The 17,971-nt window shown below is 33.7% G+C and overlaps 1 long non-coding RNA gene across 2 annotated transcripts; it reads left to right on the top strand.

The window, feature by feature from the left end:
* Positions 1–2,784: 2,784 nt before the first annotated feature.
* Positions 2,785–5,467, top strand: LOC126884434 (uncharacterized). 2 transcript variants are annotated; one of them, XR_007698031.1, is made up of 4 exons: positions 2,785–2,965; positions 3,161–3,457; positions 3,819–4,780; positions 4,853–5,467. It is a non-coding gene; the product is annotated as an uncharacterized LOC126884434 (long non-coding RNA). The 2 variants fall into 2 exon arrangements; XR_007698030.1 differs by having other exon boundaries at positions 2,786–2,961.
* Positions 5,468–17,971: the final 12,504 nt, after the last annotated feature.

Raw genomic sequence — 17,971 nt, 5'->3', positions numbered from 1 at the left:
GAAACCTTTAACATGTTTCGCCAAACTCATGGTCAAAGACGGAGCCATACAAACCCATGAAAAAACATCATACCACAAGGAGTGCGTTCAGGTTGGGCTGGATTTTCTACAAAGTTATCGCAACCCACAAAAGTCAGTCATTAACCAGATAGACTCTCAAAAGTCTAAACAGATACAAGAAAATAGAGAAAGACTATGATAAATAGTAAAATCTATAGTGTTCTTAGGTCGACAAAATATTCCTCTAGGAGGCCATCGTGATGATAGCCTGTTGCTTCTAGACGAAGATGCTGGACCTAGCAATGAGGGGAATTGTTAAGGTTTAAACTCGCATCAGAAGATAAGACTTTTAAACAACACCTATCCACCAGTGGCGGCTGGTCTGTAAGTGAAGGGGGAGGTCATATCCGGTGGTTCAAAATTTTTTTGGAAAAACAAGACCTACAAATCCCATTTTAAATAATTTCTTATTCCATTATCTGTATTGGTTTCGTATAACTTATTTTGCAATATGTTGTTTAAATTTAAGCGGATCTTTATTTGACAAGTAAATATGAAATAAGTAAAAGGAACAAGTCTTCATTACTAATTGTCAAATAAATCAGATAAATAGTATCTATGATATAATATGTAATTATAACAGCCAGAATATCAACAAACTACTTAAACTCAAAACCTAAAATAAATAAAAACTTACATTTTTATGCGGATTTAAAAAGTAAATCGATTCTTCTGGCCTTAGATTTTGCGAAATGATCGATCACTTGCTCGTTGAAATTTGTGATCGTTCGAATACCTACCGCTCAACAACGAAAACGATACCTACGGTCTACGGTCAATGACCACGATTTAGTACCAACTTGCATATAAGTGCGTATTTTCGTGAACGTTCGGATTCAAAGTGCTGTATTCTCACAGTGAGGTCAAATAAATTTCTTGACCATCGTGAATGTTCGTATTTAGCTGTTTAAGAGTAATATTGCGGTAGTTTCAGTCAAAGATAAATTTGGCTATTCGGTACCGTCAAACAGCTCGTATTTCATGTTTATTTATCGGTAATCTTTTGGCGGAATCTTTGTCGCTATATTTTACAACAACAAAATGACTGAAAAGTCAATACAATAAAAGCAAAATTTAACTTTGAACGATACTATTGTATTCCGAACATTTTTAATACAGAACATTTTCTGTTTTTAAGGAAATAATTACATTATAATCGTTTGATCGTACAATTATTACAGGGAGGTCATTGACCAATTGACCTAAAGGGATAGCAGTGGATAGCCACTGCTATCCACTGCATCTTCCCGAGCAACATACATTAGTAGCACCAGTCAAAATCAATTGATAACATGTTGTGGTGAAGAAATAATTGAACAAATAATTAATCAGGTTCAAAGTGCAAATTATTACTCTGTCATATTTGAAGAAATGACCGACGTATCCCACGTGGAACATCTTTCTCTAAATTTGAGATACATACACAATAACAACATTCGTGAAGACTTTGTCAAGTTCATTGGCGCCTATGAGAATATAAAAATAATTAGTGAAAATCATCTATAAAGAGGGGAAGAACAAGGCCTGACAGTAGAAGTATGGGGAAAAATAGTATTAAACTTGTTGAACGAACTGCACATGGATCCGAAGAAATGTGTAGGATCCGGTACTTTAATAATATTTTAATTACTATAAGTTTTGAATGTCTCTATGGTCCTCAAAAGTGTGTGAAAAGTGCCTTAAAACTCACTATTGTAATCCTAATTTTTAAAAATTACCCCCAGACCCTCCGGTACACCTCCCTAAAAAAGTTCATGTCCCCTCCCGAAAATCGGTCCTGGATCCGCCCTTGGGTGGATAACTTGGATGATAAATATTATTCATATTTGAGGTTGCTGGTAATATTGGTTGGGAGAATTATATTATTATATTGGTAATATTGGTTGGTAATATTGGGTGGGAATTTTGTAAAAGAGTATTTTGGTTTTAGATTAAAGGAAATTGATTTTGGAGATATGGCTGTTGTTGATTGTTTGGTATCATTGAATTTATAACCTGGTACCCTTGCTGAGGTTGCATAAAATTTCCTGTTTGAACTGGTTGAATATAGTACGCGTTTTGCATACTGTTGCTGTTGCTTGTACCGGGCCATTGCCGGTCGGAAAATTTACGTTCCGATTATATATCTGCTAATCTGTGCAGTTGGTACACACTCGAATTATAAATAATCTGCCCTGTGATGGATGACCGAAGTTATCGTTAACGTAAAGTTATCCTGTAGTTATGTTATAACCAAGCGGTCTAACTGTGTATACTTTTACATGCATCTAATCTGGGACGGAACTGACGTCACATACTGTTTACAATTTCTGACGTGAAGTTGGCGTTGACAGGTGTTTATGTGGTTAATAAATAATAAATATTTTATTTAGTGACATATTTTAATGTAAAACAGGTAACATTATGTATTAAGCAAGTATTAAGTCAATAATTTAATGCATTCCTGTTGGTAAATCAAGAAATTATTCCGGAAACCAAGAGTCGGCCATTGTTATGTCAAGTTATGAGCTACTTTTTATCAGCTACTTTGGACGCCAGAATTTGGCTCATAGGTTCTATCCTGGGTATTTTTATATCAATGGTTATAACCATCGAATTGGTGTGATGTATTATACGCTGTGAGCTCGTACGGGAGAGATTAAATGTCCAGCAAACGACGGCAATGTTGCCAGATTCCTTTTAGCGGGAATTTTAAAATTTTATAGCAGTTTGGTTTTAATTTGACAGTTCTGTTTTCTCAAGTCAAAAATCTTAACCTTACTTTTACAAGTGATTAGGATTATTATTATTATTTTATTTACATGTAAATTGAAACAATAAATATTGTGCTGTGTCATAATTTCAAACTCATTATGTTGCAGTCTTTTCCAGTTGATAAAATTGCAATTCAAAAACTTTTAGGTAGGTACGTGTAACTTCCACATTATTATTTATTTTTTAAGTATTAAGGTTGATGTTGATATCAAAAATTTAGATTTCAAAGATAGTTTTATGTAGGTAGATACTAATAGAGTAATACTAGATAATAGATTAGATACAAAGTAAGCTGTAAGTAGTATAAATGCCCATGTAATCACCTGTTATGTTGTTTTTTTTTTAGATTTGCACTGTATGGATGGCACAGGAAGAGAACAAGAACATGAAACATCTTATTATGAATGTATATGTATGTGATCCTCAAAAAATTATTTTACAAAACAAGATAGAGAAAGAGCTTTAAAATCCCAAGGATCCTGCAAAATGTTTATTTGGTGTACTAGTCGAATAATAGTATCTAAAAATATTGAAACTATTTTAAAACACATTACGGGCATGAGGATGATATAGAGCACTTACATAAATACCAAAATCAGATAAATATCTCTTCAAAGTTTATTTTGAGACTTTCTTCAAAAATGTAAGTAAAATATTTGCATATCGACAGCCGAAAGGCAGGACTTCGTAACTGAAAAAATTTTATAACATGAGTTACTTCAGTTTTCGCTTTAGAATAAGTGTATCGGCAGCTATTAAACAGCGATTACAACTGGGAAAGTTTCCGGAAGGCTTCCAAAAGGCTTTCCCAGCTCTAAAAGCTGTTTATTAGGTGCTGATACACTTATTCTAAAGCGAAAACCGAAGTAACTCATTTTATACAAATTTTTCAGTTATGAGGTCACTAAACCACTTTTTAAATATTACTCATGAATATTTACTACAGTTTACAATTTCAAACTAGTGTGTTTGATTCTCCTATACCTATATTTTACTTTTTTTAGTAAACTTCAGACTGTTCAGGATAGCATAATAGCATAGGAGGCGAATTAAAAAGAATTGATTTACTTACAAGAAAAGATATCACAAACATTAAACTCTCTTATGGCATTGATTTGAAAGATGGGTATATGTACAATGATGATGCAACCAGTGTTTATTTTTGGGTTGAATGCTTACAGACTCATGTCCAATATTATTTTACAAACAACAGGGCATACTAATGGATATTCATTCTGAATTTAACATTTATGATTTTTGTCTTATTTCCTTAATACTGTGCCAAAAGGAAATGTTAATTAAGTTTGGTAAATCCTTTATAGCAATCGATGGAACTCATGGGCTCAATTCCTATGACTTTGAACTTATTGACAGTATTAGTAAAAGATGAATTTGGGAATGGATTTTGTACTGCTTTCTTATTTTCAAATAGAAAAGATACCTACTTTAATTTACCAATTTTTTTAAATACATGTCTGTGTTGGTATTATATGTATAGTCAAATGTTTTCATATCAGGCATAAGCGACACCTTTTACAATGCCTCGTCAAATGTAATGGGTATTGCTCCTAATAGACTGTTAAGTGCCTGGCACATAGATAGGGCATGGTAAGTAAATCTTAATAAAATATCTGATTCTGAAAAAAATACTATTATGTATACAAGATGTATTAATGATGGTTTAGAGAGTATTAATAGCTTTTTGGGTAGACTTCTAAGTGATGTAGATACATACAATTTTAGTAAGTATTTCCAGTAGAACTACTACAATAACATCCAACAATGGGCCTATTGTTATAGGAAGGGGTTGTGGAATTAATACCAATATGACCATTCAAAATTTTCATAAAATTTTGGATAAAAGGGTATCCATTAGTTGTTATAAGTTAAGTTTAAAACTTGGCACTCATGGAGAGCTATACCATAATATATAATAGGTATATCTCATAATATTACATCTCATATTGTTCACTACAGTAGTAATGAGTGAGCCTGCATACACAGAACCATAATAATATATTATAGTTCGTGTATGCAGGCTCACTCATTACAATAGTGAGCAATATGAGATATAACATATTATAGTATAAGTCTCTGTGCATGACCAGATTAACATGTTTGGTGCCCATCTCGAACAAGCTCCACTTGGCTGGTACCACATACTTAAATCATTTATTTAGTTACACAGTACTACTCACATAACTTATGTGTCGTCAGTACCTTCCGTAAAACCTTCGTGATGCTACCCATACGTCATGGCCACTGAATGTGTTAAAGCTTGTTAATGTAGGAGAGTTATACTAAAATATATATCTTATATTATATTGCCTTAAATAGAAAAAATATCTTATTTAAATTGTATCCATGTAAGTTTTGATTTAATGAAATAAACCTTTTAATCAAAAAAGTGTTGTTTACTTGTGTACACCCAGCAATATCCTGATCATAGATAAATAATATAGTATTACCGGATCCTGATATGCAGACGCCAATAGGGCTTTTCATCGATTGTCATTTGTTTCGAGCTTCTGTCATGAGTCACATAATATTAATGTATCTACGCTACGTCATACGTCTTTGGTTTGTATCATTGGTATATACCAATAACGTACGACGTAGATATATTAATATTATGTGACACATGACAGAAGCTCGAAACAAATGACTGTGAATGAAATGCCCTATTGAATAGGGCTTTTCATCGATTGTCATTTACTTCAAGCTTCAGTCAAGTGTCACATAATATTAATATATCTACGTCATATGTCTTTGGTTTGTATCATTGGCAATATCAATAACATATGACATAGATATATTAATATTAGACAACACATGACAAAAGCTCGAAACAAATGACTGAGTGAAAAGCCCTATATCATGTAAATACAAGTCATAAAGATGTCTTTCTACGGTTAAAATTTCACAGCCTAAAGACATCATTAATGTAACTTCTTAAGCCGTCACAAAATTACTGCAATAAGAAAATAGAATTTATTAACTCGCCTCGCCCCAGGCAAAGTAAAGGTGCTAGGCCACTAAGAATGTTTTTTTCAATTTTTTTATTTTGCGGCTTTAGCGCTTAGCTATTTAGCCAGATACATGATGAGGATTAATATTATTATAATACATATTAAAACTAATTCAAATTACTAGTAATTTTATTAATATTCTGAATAATTATGTAACCACTTAATACTAAAATAAAAGTGTCCATCTATACTATCCCAACACATTTTCACCTTTGAAATCGTAAATTTCCATTCCCATTAAAAAATCATTTGTACTGTATAAGTATATTTCTTTTGAGCTTCATTTTTTTTCAAAATACTGCAACATGAGTTTTAAATTATGACACAGTACAATACTTGTTTCAATATTTACATGTAAATAAAATAATCCTAATTACTTGTAAAAGTAAGGTTATAAATTTAAGAATACAGAACTCTCTTAAAACCAAAGTGGCATTAGACTAATTTTAAAATTCCCGCTAAAAGGAAAAAGGTAAATCTGGCAACAGTGCCGTCGTTTGCTGGACATTTAATCTCTCCCAGCTCGTACGTAGAGGGGATTGGCCATGAGCCGATGGGTAGAGGGGATTTGACAGCTTTCTCCAGCGCTGTTAGTGGCAGTTTTGTGCATTTATCTCATAAATTTAAATGGCGCGCCATGGGTAGAGGAGAGGGGATTTGACGGTTTTCGCCACAGCTGTTAGTGCAACGTTGCCACATTTAGTAGATTTCTACTTTTTTGGTAGATTTTTGATATTTTTTAAAAAATTCTAGTAGGCAATATTTTTTAGTAGATTTTTGGTATATTTCAACATTTTCTTATGACTAAAATAAAATTTGCTTTTTAATAGTATTTACCCCATTTCTAAATTAATTTTTAGACATTTTGTTACAATTTCCCAATGTCATTACCGAAAATAAGATTCAGGGGTGGGATTCTGTGTACAATCGCTAACACCAGGTTTGTTCCAACACGACCGAGAACCGTCAGGAAACGGTAACGATCCTGCGCAGTAAAGAAAATCCGTTCCAACAAAAATATGATCGTCATCGGATCGTCCTTCCCACTGTTCCAACAAGAATTGTGATCTTTTGGTGACGGTTTCGTGATGACACAAGCTGTCACCAACAAAAATGACAAATATATAGGTTTGTTCCAACACGACCGAGAACCGTCACGAAACGGTAACGCTTCTGCGCAGTAAACAAAATCCGTTCCAACAAAAATATGATCGTCATCGGATCGTCCTTCCCACTGTTCCAACAAGAATTGTGATCTTTCGGTGACGGTTTCGTGATGATCATTTCAGTAATCGGGCAAATGCATAATGTGCTGGTTGGACTGACTTGCGCACTAGGATTTAATTCTTTAAAGTTTTTGAGCCTTTGATCGACTAAAAGCACACAAGCTGTCACCAACAAAAATAACAAATATATGATTACCGTCATGGGACGATAACTGGGCGATACAATTACGAACATGCGCACAACAAACGGTACAAGTAGTTTCGTGACGGTTTCTGGACCGTCCAAAAGTTCATGTTGGAACAAACCTTATGATTACCGTCATGGGACGATAACTGGGCGATACAATTACGAACATGCGCACAACAAACGGTACAAGTAGTTTCGTGACGGTTTCTGGACCGTCCAAAAGTTTATGTTGGAACAAACCTAAAATAACAATAGAAAACAGGAGATTTTTAATAATTTCAAATAAAACAATAAAATGTATTTAAATTGCAGAAAATAACTATCTTACGGCTATTTTTCAAGCCCATTAATTAGGTAATTAATTATTTAATTAATTAAGCAGTAATTAATAGAACTGAAGCAAGACAGTCCGTTGAGTCCATGACTAGTTTCTGCCTGATTCGCATGCGCAGTTCCGTTTTCAAGCGCTTGAAAACGGAACTGCGCATGCGAATCAGTCAGAAACCAGTGATGGACTGTCTCCTCGAACAAAGCTTAAATAAATTCAGGTTTCACAAAAAATGTTTAAACTTGTCTGATAACGTTAAATAATCTCTCAAATGTAATACCAACATACCATATTCTAGTGGAAAATATAACAGAAGATTTGAGATTGAAAACAGGAGAACAGGAGAAGAAGTATGAAAACAGTAGATCGATCTCCTGCTAAAACAGGAGATCTGGTAACACTGCATCGGGACTACGTACATTCTAGTAATCAATAGGGTTTTTCATTCAAAGTCATTTGTTTCGAGCTTCTGTCATGTGTCACATAATATTAATATATCTACGACGTACGTTATTGTTATATACCAATAGGGAGTTTTTGTGCACACAAATACGTAAACGTAACGCATCTTTTTGACATATACGCTTGCGCATAATGGTTGAACTCCCGTATCGTGATACGTATTACCTAAGGTTACGGGCTGGTACGTTAGGTTCATACGCATCCCTATCGAGCCGAAAGTCACCGAATGCACACGAGGATCTTGCCCGATTACCTACCAAATGAACATTTCATCAGCGTACTACCCGTTTATAAACATTTTAAGGTTATATTGGTTATTGGTTTAGTCTATTTGAGTAGAATTATTCTGTGTTTGTAATTGGAACTTCATAATAGATTTAAAATTTTACTGTTTTTAAGTTGTCTATTAATAAAGCAAAACAAACAAATCTTGTATTAATTTAAGAAATACAGTGATCACCACAATTAATAACTAGATAAACAAATGACCTAGTTTCAGTAAAATTTTCAAATAAATATTACCACATTATTTACATTATACCTACTGGAATTCTGATGTAGGTATACAATAATTTACAACTAAAAAGTAGGTATAAACAAAAATAAAAAAATTTTAACCTAAAGCCGCAGTCTCTCTTATGCGATTGTCGCATGCGTTCGACGCAAGCAGCAGTCGCAAGCGATGTTCTGTGCACTCCTCAAATGTAAACTTTATACGAGCGGTCTGTCTTGTGCGTCCGACGCGTCAGATGCACAAGACAGACCGCTCGTATAAAGTTTACATTTGAGGAGTGCACAGAACATCGCTTGCGACTGCTGCTTGCGTCGAACGCATGCGACAATCGCATAAGAGAGACTGCGGCTTAAGGAAACATAATATTTTTATATTTAAATAGAAGCAATTAAAACCATACAATTTCATCATTCATTTATCTTTTTTTACATTTGTATATTAAATGTATATTGTGTGAACATTGTTTTATTATTTTGAATGTCAACGGAATTTAAAAATGACTTTACGATTTGCTTTACGTTACGTTAAGGCAGTTACAAAAACTACCTATTTTAACATTCATCCTCTACGACACGTTAGTTGCTTTACGTATACGGAGATGTACGTTACGTAGCAACAAAAACTCCCTAAAGCCGCAGTCTCTCTTATGCGATTGTCGCATGCGTTCGACGCAAGCAGTAGTCGCAAGCAATTAACGCAGTGGTTGGGGTGGTCTCTCTTGTGCGTTTAGACGCATCAGATAGAACAGCTGATGAAAAGCGGGAATTTTAAAAATAATAGGTTAAAGGTTATGTTATATATTATCTGATAAAGGATAGCACCGATAACAGTAAAATTGCTTCATAGTAATTTATAATACTATTTTTAATAATTTATAATTATAGTAATACTTAGTAATTAATAATAATAGGAATATTTAGTAATTTATAATAATAGTAATCCTTAGTAATTAATAATATTCATTAGTCATTTATAATAATAGTAATATTTAGTAATTTATAATTAGTAGGTAGTAGTAATAGTAATAACGCTTATTGATGAATATACTGGATGAATATACCCCTCTATATTTATCAATCAACGGTAATAGTAAGTAGTAATTAATTTAGTGATAATAATAATGGGGTATCTACAGAGACAGGTTTATCTTCACATATTAAAAGAGCAAGAATTGGAAGAGAACCTTTTAAAAATGATGCTCTCATATGAAGGTAAACCAAAAAAGAGTAAAACTGATGAAATGTATGTGAATAGGGTTGAAGAAGGATACCAAACCAATTTAATAAGTAAATATATGGTTGATAATGAGACCAAGTTTCAGTTTCTTTCGCGTGACGAAGAACCAGTTCCATTAATTTCTTGTTATGTGCTATTAAGGAAGACATAACGAAATCTCCTACAAGAATGGTAAAGAGAGTGATAACACCAGAAGAAAAACTTGGTGTCACATTAAAGTGCAAAATGTTTATTCTCTGTGCAATTATGAAAACAACAGCATATTGCTTATTTATATCTGGAATTACGTATTATTAAAATATTAATTAACAAAGCTTCTTAACCTCGAACCTCATTATCATAAGTTGATAAACAATAAACAACAAACTTTTAAATTCTATGTCAAATTTTTTGTTGTTTTATGAAATGGACGCATGCAGTCACTGCAAAGCACTGCTATCATCACCAGTCGATGCAGCAGGCGCATGCGATTCCTCGCGTCGGACGCACAAGACAGACCGGCCGCATAAAGTTTACATTTGAGGAGTGCACAGAACATCGCTTGCGACTGCTGCTTGCGTCAAACGCATGCGACAATCGCATAAGAGAGACTGCGGCTTAATGATGCAAACCAAAGACGTATGACGTAGATATATTAATATTATGTGACACATGACAGAAGCCCACAACAAATGACAATCGATGAAAAGCCCTATTAAGTCAACAATTGTTGCTAAGGTCCGTAATATACGATGCAATTTAAAACTATCTCCTTTCAATGAATCAAAGGTTTTTTAAAATTTAATTTAAACTTCTAAGATTTAACCTTTTTTTTAACTTTAAATTAAACATTTTTAACACGCTTGTAGAAAGAATTGTACATATTGTACATATGATATACGTGTTAAAAGTAAGTATATTTTAAGGAACTTATGTGAATTGCAGAATGAGCGAAGCGAATAGGGTTTTTCATTCACAGTCATTTGTTTCGAGCTTCCGTCAAATGTCGTATAATCCGTGTCGTATAATATTATACACAGAGTATACAACATGTGACAGAAGCTCGAAACAAATGACAATCGATGAAAAGCCCTATTACACGGAGCACGGAAGCGAAGCGAAAACCTTCACATGCGTGCCTTAAAATTGTACTTTTAATACTTATATCATAAACATAACTATTAATTGAGTTATTAAGCCTTGAAAATGGCGATTTTCGCGTTTATGTAAAAACAATGAACGAATTAAAAAAATTTATTTTTTGAATTTGTTTTAAAAAAATTGGTCAAACCGGCAAACAGGTGTATGTTCTCAAAGAAATTGAAAGTGTGTAAAGAAAAGTGTTTTTTACACACTTTCAATTTCTTTGAGAACATACACCTGTTTGCCGGTTTGACCTATTTAGAAGTGTGTACAAGTCATACAGTCCATACAGTCTGTTTCAATTTAAAAAAAAATGTTTAAACAATTTTCTGACCGCGGCACCCTGTGGATTTTTTATAAGGAATTCTTTTTTAGTAAGTTTGTGCAAAAAAATATCGAATCGGAATAATTTACCTAACAGGGCCACCATACAGCCTGGACTATTCGCTCTGAGCGTTAACGAAGTGTCAAAGCAAAATCGACCGACCTGCTCATGGTGGCGGTTTTTAAAATTTTATCAGGACGCTTTGTGTATGTTTAAATGAGACATTTAAAAAAAATGCCGTGTCCCGCTAGTGATCTTATGTATTAATATAAACAGAAAATAAAAACGCACTATCTGATATAAATTCTTCTATTTTCAATATTGATTATCAGTTTGATTTTGTATACATAACCTCACTATCGCAGTTTATGTCAATAAATCTTTATTAACGAAAAAGAAAATATTTTTGTTGCACTATAAATTACAGTATAAATTAATAACTAATGAATTCTAACAATTGTATTCGGTTATTATCACTACAAAATAAAATATTCAAGTTTAACAAAATAGACTCAATGTTAATACGTCCTGACAAAATCTGACAGCGTGTCACGTGACTGTAAGTAGAGGGGACACGCACGGAGCCAATACAACCGCGAGCAATTCAAACTAATCGGACATCATTCGGACATTACGAACCATTACGAACTTGGGTCTCCAGTTTCGTCACGACTCCCTTCTCTTCGAGATGAGCATGGTATCATGCATGAGCATGGTATCGAGATGAACATGAGCAATTGGTGCGTTCACCAGATGCAAACGTTGGCAATCAGTTTGCGCTTTATGCTTCTGAACGACTTGCTAACGTCAAACATGTTTGGAAAGCGGTCGCCATTTTTTCAAACATAAAATATTTAAGTTGAACTTTGCAAACGGGTTGAATATTGAAAAAATATGGCGGGAATTTAAATTGTATATATTGTAGAATATATTGTTATGATCTGCTTCTTATTAATTATTATTTATTTGATTAATTATTTAATTGTCGCAAATCATACATAAAAAATGAATAAAAAAATCTCAGGGTGCCTTTTTATAATATTAAAAAAATGTCTAAATTATCTTACGTTATACTTATCTTCTCTCGTGGTTTCAGTATCTCTTAGTTGATCCTAATCGGGATAAAATAGGAAAAAGAAATAAAGCAAAATATAAAATAAACATACAAAATTGTCTTTTATTTATCAAAACCAATACTCTAAAAATCTATCAAATCTAAAACCTGTGGACACAGATGTCCGAATGAAATTTCTACCACTTAAATTTATTCTAGTTAAAAAAAAAAACAATTTATCGGTTTGTTCCCGATGACTTTGGTAAAACAAACTAAACAAAACAAATCTATGTATTCGCAAGATTACCTATATTTCCTATGTACTTTTTGAAATATTGGAATTTTAATTCATATGCTTTTTACTCAAAATTTTTGTTTCCGAGCATAAAAATCTCTTTCACATAAATTGACTGACCTTTTGCTTCACTCACTCTGATGTCTTCTCGTGACCCAAAACAGCTCTCCCTCGTTGACTATGTTAAAGGCTACTCATCAAAGCCCTCTCCGTTCTCCAGCTTCAAAACTATCAGCATACCAGCACCAATTCTCCAAAACGAGCCAAAGCCTCTTTTGACCAGTACTCGATTCAAACAGAACTCCAAAAATTCTCTGCTCTCCTTCTCACAATAATACAGAATCAAAGAGGTATTTCGTCTCAATTTGATATGTCTCTCGTTCCACTTTTCAGCACTATTCTCCACTATCAAACAACCACTGGTACTTGCTAACTACTTATCCACGAAAACGTCGACCGCTCCTCAGCGCTGCCAATAACATACTGACTTCTTTTTCAAACTCACTCAATCATTCCAACCACTTTTCCCCTTCTAAAATTGCCAAGAATCAGAAACATTTCTCTTTTCCATTCGATAAACAAACAGTCATTCTCAAAATTATTCCGACCATCCTAATTACTTTCGGGGAACCCTACAACATTTACTCGGGGTGAAAACAAAGATATTAAAATTCCAAACTTTCTTTTAAACCACTTTTCTAGAAAATGATAATTACCTCTACCTGTGGATTCTATAGTTCCCGTAATAAACAATCTTTTTCCATTTTAAACCTAAATACATCGTTCTTTTCACTTTAATTATTCACAAAAGTCTTTAATGGTTCATCGGAAAGCTCATTAAAAAAAGAAATCCACTTACATCCAAACTAAATTCTAATAAATATTTACACATCAATATACAGGATGTATCAAATTTATGTGCCCGCGTTATTAAAAAAATTAATTTTCATTTTGCCTTTGATTGATAAATTGAAAACACAATAATATTTATAAGAGTTTTATATATACAGTGCGGTGGAATAAGTTAAGTGTTAACTTGTTTATTTTAAGAATATAAGCAAAGCGCTCGGACAGGTCGATTTTTAAACTAATCATAGTATATCATAGCATCAACGTTTCGAATTTTACGCGATCCCTCTTCAGGTGACAGGCATAACTTTGATTTTTTAAATGGTAAAGTACATCATGTGAAACCTCATTTAAGAGCTTTTAAAATACTGATTTCAAAAATGTATAATACTTTAATCCTTTTTGAGATCGCAGACCCAAAATTTCGGTCGAACTCTTTTTAAACGCATTTATTTTTTTCGAATTCTGAGAAAACTAATAAGTATTTTTGAAAAATTTAAACGCAGAATGAAAGATTAGATTATTACCGAGGGCTGACAGTCCCTTAGAATAAACAAAAAGTTTCTTTTGAATGATATATTTGAAATTAAAAATCACACTAAATTTTCTCTTTTTTCCACCACTGTGACTTATTAAAATAAACATTATAGGGGTTCTCAGCGACTTTGGACCATCGAGAATACTGTAATATTTCATTCTGCGTTTAAATTTTTCAAAAATATTTATTAGTTTTTTCGGGATTCGAAAAAAATGATTGCATTTAGAAAGAATTCGACCGAAATTGTGCGCCTACGCTCTCAAACAGGATTAAAGTATTATACATTTTTGAACTCAGTATTTTAAGAGCTTTTAAATGAGGTGTCACATGATGTACTTTCCCGTTTAAAAAAATCAAAGTTATGGCTGTCACCTGAAGAGGGATCGCGTAAAGTTCGAAACGTTGATGCTATAATATACTATGGTTAGTTTAAAAATCGACCTGTCCGAGCGTTTTGCTTATATTCTTAAAATAAACAAGTTAACAGGGGGGGCAGCACTTACTCCACCGCAAGGGCGGTCATAAGGGGGGGCCATGGGGGCCATAGCCCCCCCCAAAGGTGGCAATGCACCTTAAATAAACTTGTCTAGTAACACAGGATAATGTTATGTTAATATATTTTAAATTATTTACTCTGTAAATTAATTATTTTGAATGGATTCACATACGGATTTTGAAATACCTAGATACTGCAATCTGTAATAATGATAATTAATCATAATGCCTGTCTCTTCAACTCTGGTTACGCCAATGCAAGTGCATCGCCTCCCGCGCGAATCCCGACACCGGCGACGTCCAGTGTAGAAACAGAAACATAAGAATGCCTATGTACATATTTTTTTATGGAAGTTATATCGTTGTGTATTGTGTAGAAATTTGAACGTTCTGAAGTATCTATCGTCTACCCGATATACACTATCGTATCGTAGTTATAGAGGTGACATAGGTGCAGTGCACTATATATATTGCCGGATTGTAATCATCATTTTATTCCAGGGTGACAGGTGAGTAAAAATCCATAGATAGGTTAGGAATAATTTTCTGTTTGCTAACGGAACGAATACATCAGCAATGAGTAAATAATACTCTGCAGTTTTCTCTCGTCCAGCGCAGATGTTCGCGGAACATCTAGGATGCTATTTCGAAATACAAAAGTTAATAGATTCCGATTTGAACGAAAAGTGACTGCAAATTATTATTAGGCTCAAATTAAAAAACCTGGGCATATCCATCTCTCGTTTGGCCGGAATCACAAATGTTCTTTTTTTTTCAGAAAATGAAGAGGGCAAACAATACGAATACGTTGAATTCGTATTTTTCTGTTGTTCCGAAGAAAGTAATTAAAGATGTGGGTGATAATGGGTCATCCCGGTCATCTTCCTCATCGTCTTCTCAACAGAATCTCGTAGTGCCAGAACGACTTACAACAGTATCAACATTACAAACATCAGTTAATAATGAAAATACTCTAAAGCAAGTCGCTGTAGAAAGGTCCAATGAAGTTAGTAACTACGACATTGGTCGAGTTGTTGATGGTTTGAGTGGTTTGGGAGACTTTCAAAAATATAATTATTTGAAAAATACGTGGGTTCCGGAAAAAAACTACTCATTTCCATTTTCTGAACATAACAAAAATAACAAGTTAGTTAAGCGGTACTTGAGATACGATCATCTCCAAAAATATAACTGGATTGCGTTTTCGGACTTGAAGAAAGGACTTTTTTGTAAGCACTGTGCTATCTTCGCAAATTCAGGTGGTAAAAATAAAGCAACAAGTTTGCAAAGTTTGGTTACCACACCAGTTACAAAATTTGCAAAATTATTTGGAATGGATGGTGTGCTAGATAAACATAATACAAATCGATATCACATTGAAGCGGTTTTATCGAGCGATAATTTTATAAAATGTTACGAAAACCGATCTTTAGTATAAGAAATTTGATAGATAGTGCTCGAGCCAGGCAGATAGAGGATAATCGAAATCGGCTCAAACCAATCATTCGATCTATAATTTTTTTAGCCAAACAATGTATACCTTTCCGTGGCCATAGAGATGACGGGCCATTGTTAGAAGAAAGCAATGTGACAAATAATGAGGGAAACTTCCGAGAGCTTCTTCGATTCAGAATCGAAGCAGGAGACAAAACTTTAGAAGAGCATTTAAGAAACACGTCGTCACGTGCCACATATATTAGCAAAAGAACGCAAAATGAGTTGATTGAATGTTGTAAAGACGAAATTTTGTCTGTTATCGTGAAAAAAATTAGTGATGCTAAATATTACAGCATTATGTTTGACGAAACTACTGACATAGCACATGTTTCCCAAATGTCGATTGTTATTAGATACTTAGAAGGTAACAACGTGCGGGAGGATTTTGTGTCATTCATAGATTGTCATTCTGAGAACTATGAGCTCAGTCCCGATACGTTGGAACCGGTTTTGAATGGTACTATTTTAGGAAAATCAGTGATAAAACAAGTTCAAAAATTTCGTTTACCATTGGAAAATTGTGTAGGAATTTGTACAGACGGATGCAGCGTAATGACATCAAAACAACAAGGAGCCGTCCAAGAAATTCAAAAAGAAATGAATATAGCTGTACGATGTCCATGTTTCAATCATGCTTTAAATTTGAGTTTGTCGAAATCATCAAACGTTCAATGTGTGAGAAATGCTGTAGGGGTAATGAAGGAAATAATATCTTTTTTCAACGCCTCTTCTAAACGCAATTATGTCCTCAAACAAACATTGGGTGATCAGCTCTCTGGATTGTGTGAAACGCGATGGGTAGAACGGCACGACTACGTTCTGCAGTTTAAAGCATCGATTGAAAAAATTTTGCAAGCTTTGAATTTGATTTCCGAATGGAACGAAAGAGAATCTTCCAGTAAAGCTAGGACGCATATACTTGCGATATCATCAAATTGCAGCTTTATTCTATCACTGCAATATATTCTATATTGCAACTTTATTATCACTTTGTTTTGTCTAAATGAAGTACTCGCAATAACGTTACCTCTGAGCAAATTATTGCAAACAAAAAATTTGGCTATAAGCTCTACACAGAATGCTGTTCTAAATACGCTGCTTGTTTTGAAAGACAAACGCAACAATGCAGAAACAAATTTCAATGCTTCGCTTAAAGAAATAATGCCATGTCTAGAAAATTTGTATATAGATTTATGTATTCCAAGAGTGAATAAATTCATGAAAAATCGACTTAATCCAGATATTCATTCCTCCACAGAATACTTTCGAATAACGATATATATTCCTTTACTTGAAAGTATCATTTCCGACATTGAGTGTCGTTTCCAGCAAGAAACCATGGATGTATTTAATCTGCAAATATGTGTTCCTGCTATATTAATTCATTCAAATGAAGATGACATCCATTTCGCCGTAGAAATTTTGATTGCAAAATATGGAAGTTTGTTTGAGACAGTTAGAGACGTGCTGAAGTCAACTTTAATTGCAGAGCTACATTTATGGAAAATGAGATGGAAACACAGCAAAGAATCGGAAATTCCGAGCGATGATCTAAATGCTCTCATACAATGTGATGAAATGATGTATCCAATCATTAATAAAATTTTAAAAATATTGTGTACTCTTCCAGTAAGTGTTGCATCTGCAGAGAGAAGTTTTTCAGGATTGAGAAGACTTAAGAGTTGGCTGAGGGCCAATATGGGTGAAGAACGGTTAACTGGCCTTGCACTAATGCATGTCCACAAGGACATTGTTATTAACGAAGACAATATAATAGAACGTTTCGCTAAAAGTGGAGTGAGCCGAAACATAGAGTTCGTCATGTAGAGTATTAGTTTTTTGTTTACAATTTCATTTCATTCGAGTTATTGTTATTTTCTCTTTTCAATATATAAAACATCCCATTCTGCGTTTTATGTCTGTATTGAAATTGAGAGCTAATATCTAATTGTACAAAATGCCCCCCCCCCTGAATTAAGATATATGACCCCCCTTGCTCC

The sequence above is a fragment of the Diabrotica virgifera genome, chromosome 5, assembly GCF_917563875.1.
Source record: "Diabrotica virgifera virgifera chromosome 5, PGI_DIABVI_V3a".
Classification (NCBI taxonomy): domain Eukaryota; kingdom Metazoa; phylum Arthropoda; class Insecta; order Coleoptera; family Chrysomelidae; genus Diabrotica; species Diabrotica virgifera.
The sequence above is the reverse complement of the archived record's forward strand: the minus strand, read 5'-3'. Positions and strand labels throughout refer to the sequence as shown.